This window comes from Halyomorpha halys, unplaced genomic scaffold, assembly GCF_000696795.3.
Source record: "Halyomorpha halys isolate HHAL.00 unplaced genomic scaffold, Hhal_1.1 Scaffold213.1, whole genome shotgun sequence".
In the NCBI taxonomy this organism is placed as follows: domain Eukaryota; kingdom Metazoa; phylum Arthropoda; class Insecta; order Hemiptera; family Pentatomidae; genus Halyomorpha; species Halyomorpha halys.
The window spans coordinates 1,594,153-1,599,165 of record NW_027116617.1 but is presented as its reverse complement, the minus strand read 5'-3'; the positions used below and the strand labels follow the sequence as shown (position 1 = coordinate 1,599,165).

The window sequence follows — 5,013 nt, the reverse complement described above, 5'->3', positions numbered from 1 at the left end:
GATTAGGCTCACATAACATTAGATAAAATAACAAAACTCTAGAAAATTTTGAATTGCTCTTATTTTGGCTTGATGTTTACCAACTAGTTACCGGCCTACGAGTGCTCATGTAGTATTTTAGTTTTATTAGCTTTCAATTTGTCAAATTCAGACGTTTTGGCAAGAACTATAAAGAATGTTGAGAGATGCACGCATTAGTCTGGACCTGGAAACGAAAATAGTTAAGTACAATCTGGATTCTAGACTAGCCAGTCAAGAACGAAATACGTTGTAATGTAAACTTCAGAAAAAACAAGTTGACCATGCAATGTAAAATGCAATAATTACACCTTGGCTTCGACCGCATCACTTACCTTAGCATTTTAGTTAACTCTGAAAATAATATCTTTGATGAAATCAAGGAAAGAATAATAATGGGAAATAAAGCGTACTATTGCCTTTTTGAACTTTTGACTACTTCGCTCTCTAATTGCACAAAATTACTTATATATACAAATCACTCATTAGGTCTGTAGTTTATTATGATGTAGAATAATGGAAACTTCTAGAAAATATCTTACCTTACCTAAATGGCACCTGTGATAGAAAAAATACACTTTTTATACATATATACAAATGATCCTTAATGAAGAGTCCTTGCACATGGAGAAGTATCTGAAGCCTTTGAAGCTAGAAAAGGTCTCATAAAAGGAGACATACTCTCATCACTGCTGTTCAACTTAGCTCTAGACAAGAACATCACACGAAAATGTTGGGGGTGCACGTCAAAATGAACATAAAATTCTAGTATACGTGGCCTATATTGCGTTCCTAGTAAGACTCTGAGAGAGTATGAAAAGACTAATTAGAAAAAAAATTAAGTAGGTTTCAAGCAAATAAAAGATATATCAAAATATATGATAGTAAGCCTAAATTTAATAATCCTTTGACTGGAAGAATCTTAAGGTATTAACTTGATTTAGTTAGATAGTAAGCCGAAAAATCCACCCTAAAGACAAGGTCTGCATGGATAGCAAATTATTTTCGAAAGTAGACAGCTTTAAATATCTCGGTTCCACAATAATCTCAATCAACCAGCGTATAATAAGTATAAACAGAGCGTTCTTCTCCGTGTATAAGAATACTGAAATTTCCAAAAATTTCTACAAATCCAAAGCTAGAGGTGTGCATGTCATAATAAAGCCAGAGAATTTCTTGCAGAGACTGGTCAGTCTATGTTTCGTTCTTTGAAAGCAAATAGGTTAAGATGGGTGGGACATGTAGTTTGAAGCATTCCATCAGAATGCCTCTAGATAGTAATGGATGCAACTACAATTGGCAAGAGATGACGTGAGAGGTCAAAGACCAGATGGACAGACAGAGTCAACAAAGATACAAAAAAGTACTTGAGGCATACTGGAAAGCAGCAGTCCAAGATGGGCCAGCTGGAGAAGGCTGGTTCAGGTAGCCAAATATCTACAAGGCCTGTAGAGACTACATATGTATTTCAACTATCCCATATGTACACATTTTATTATTTGTATGGCTTAAAACACTACATATGTTTACATAAACAATGGTATTAAAGTCATTGGTTTGCTTAAAGAAGCATTAGTTGGTGCGGGTCCCTAGACATAAGGGAATCATGGGCAATCAAAAAGCTTATCAGCTTGCAAGAGGTAGGGCTGAACTTCCTTTAACAGGCCCAGAATCGTCCATTACTATTCTAAATGATATTACCATAAAGAAGCCTCTTCCTTCCTCCCCTTCCATCATTCCTTCTAGCTATTGAAATCGACAGTAATGGGTAATGTTTTAGACATCTCCATCTCATTCCTCAAACTTTTGGTGCTACAGGATTTAACACAGGAAAAAACTTAGTTTGAGTAGACTAAAAATTTGTATATATACACATACTTGTCTGGATGGATCAAATCACCACAAATACTTGTCTAGTCAGGTATTTCCTACTTCCTGAATAATCTCTATCATTACTACATTTTCATTCAAAATGGCTTATGCTGCATGTAAGGTAGATTTGAGTCAACTCTTTAAAAAATAGTTAACACCAAAATCACTCTGAGAAACAGCGTGACAATTTGTTTTCCAAGTAAGCTATGTGATTTTCCATATCCACTTGTCAAACCTTCTTCTGTAGGTAATACAAAAATAGCTAGTTAGCAGACTATAATGTTGTGTCTTATACTTAGCTTCTGATGAGGGCAGTGAGGAAAATTATACAATGCTCTTTGGATATATATATATTTTAATGACCCCCTTCTTGGTCATTTCTGACATAAGGGGGCTAATCTATAGGTGACCATCCTATTCTAACCAAATTATAATTTTTTAATAAAATTAAATAAGGTCAAGTTTTTCATTTCGTGGAACCACCACTCAATGAAAAAGACAACCCTCCCAGGGTGGATTCGAACCGGTGCTGCACACAGTTCTCAGACTGCTAAGACCTGCGCCTCAAACAACCTGAACCACGGACATTCCTAATACTCTTTGGATCTATCAGAATTAAAAATACATCATCCTTTTTTAAAAAAAAAAAAAACTATTCAAGGATTCATTAAGCTCAATTATTATTACTATACTATACCCCTATAATTATTATTACTATACTATACTAATTCCCCCCCCCCATTGTTGATTAAATAAATATGTAATTTTAGAAGATTTCCTAATAAAAACTTGTCTAAAACTAAAACAAATCATTGAAACATTAAAAAATTAATTCTGTATATATATGATATAATAAAAATCATGCACAGTAAACTGATCCTGAAAAATAAAATATAATTTTTTACCTAGATATATGATAAACACACTGTAGCAGTTGAGAACTTAATAAGAACTAGCTGAATTGTTATATTAAAACTATGGTATAGATTTTTTTAGTAATATAAAAGAATGTTATCAATGTGTTATGTGATCATTGAAACGTCACATAAAAAAGCGTAAATTTTTCGTTCTGAATATTTATTGGCAAAAAAAATATAATTCTGTTTAGCTAATAATTAACTGTTAACATAAAAAATAAAAGTTTATTTGTCAATGATGAAGCAAGAAAATTATTAATTTACTCAACACTTCTGTGTTCTATCCTCACTAGATAACTTTAGACAGTTGTAATACAGCAAATTTAATTAATAAATATAATTGTCTAAACTTATAAAAATTTAGTATATATAAACAGTCTTTAAAAAAACTCAAGCAAGGTTTTCCAGGATTTTTTTTAATTATATGAAAAACATTTTATATGGTCAAATTGTATGTAAGAACATGCTCAACAATAGAAAGTTTCTACACTCACCAAACCAAATAACTCCAAAATGTTGCTCGAAGTAGATGTGTCTTTCTGATAAGTGATGAAACAAGTTGTTGTGATGAGAGGTTTGATATGATGGAACATTTTCCTTCCTGCTCATGTGGACATTACTGAAATATAATGAAATGATAAATTAATCGAAATTCAAAGTTACTGAAACTATTGTTTAAAATGTTATTTACTTTTAATAGTTTTTAATGAATAAATTGTGAGTTAAGTATTATATCTAAAAATTTTATCTTGAATTATATAAAAATAATCTGTATCCTTCTAATTATAGTTTATAACTTCTGTACACACCTGAACCATCATTCTAAAAACCACTGCTATAGAATGCCTTGATTAATCAAACAATTTGAAATCCTGTTTGTTGACTAAGCATATTATTAAGAATGCTACCATTTTCTACATTTTATTTAAGAAGTAAGGGATGGTTTACTGAGATCATACCACAGGTCAATGAATGATATAACTGTCATATATATAAATATATATATATATATATATAATTATTCAAACTGGGTCTAACATGCCCACCTGTCCTCTTGTGGGTTGATATAACATTATAAATGTATATTATTGGATCTGTTTCTATAATGAGTTCAACATGTTATTTTTCCTATATATCAATATGTTATTATTTTATAGCATTTATATATATAAATGCTATAAAATAATAACATATTGATAAATAGGAAAAATAACATGTTGAACTCATTATAGAAACAGATCCAATAATATACATTTATAATGTTATATCAACCCACAAGAGGACAGGTGGGCATATTAGACCCAGTTTGAATAATTTCATAACTTTTTATTTAAAATCATACATTCATGCATTTATTACTATACTTGTGTATTTATCTATATGAAAATGAATTATAACTCCTAAAAAATATGAAAAATAAATTAGTTCAGAACACTAAAATTTACGAAGATTAAATATCATTATGGGTTCTACAGACGCACCTGTTGCATTTAAGGTCAAAACTAAATAACTGTAGTTTCAAAGTAAAACAAATCTTAAATCAATACCAACTACACATTGGCCACATTTCACTGGCCCTATTGTGTGAAGAAACTTCACCTCCATATTGACTTAAATTATTTTCAAACCTCTCCAACAGAAACAATGATTTGAATTTTTAAGTACATAATAATATGTTTTATATTACATAATAATAAATGTAAAATATACACTAATAGATTTGTGTTGTTATCAAGTAAACATTATACTGTAAACTAACTCTTGCCTTTAAAATCAATGATATTTTCCTAAATAATCAATATCCATACTAAAATTGAAGAAAAAATGCTAATTAAACCAAATGGAAGGAAGTGTTAAACAATGAGAACTATATATTTAAAATTGGAAAATAAGGTGCTCTCAGCAAATATCATAAATAAACAATAAAAGGAAAAGCACTAAGATTGGCATGATTTACATTATAGGATAAACCAACTACTTCTTGTTTAGTTCAGTGAGCCATACCCAGTAGTTTTTGAGAAGATACACAGTTTGTTTCTTTTGGATAGCAAGAATAGAGAGTTCTTCACTGGATTTGTAGCTATCAGAGAAATTTCACAAAAGTAAAATAGAAAATAAAAATTTGGATGACTCTGGCTAACCAAAATATTCCAGTGTGTGTGCGTGTGTTAGTATAGGTGTGTATGTGTATGTCTCTCTCTCTCTC

The 5,013-nt window shown here is 30.6% G+C and overlaps 1 long non-coding RNA gene across 1 annotated transcript in view; it reads right to left on the bottom strand.

The window, feature by feature from the left end:
• Positions 1-3,298: 3,298 nt before the first annotated feature.
• The window catches only part of LOC136797262 (uncharacterized), a 44,758-nt gene continuing 43,043 nt past the window's right edge, over positions 3,299-5,013 (bottom strand). Inside the window, exon 6 of the long non-coding RNA XR_010845112.1 lies at positions 3,299-3,426. This is a non-coding gene — a long non-coding RNA (uncharacterized lncRNA). The remainder of the gene's footprint in view (positions 3,427-5,013) is intronic.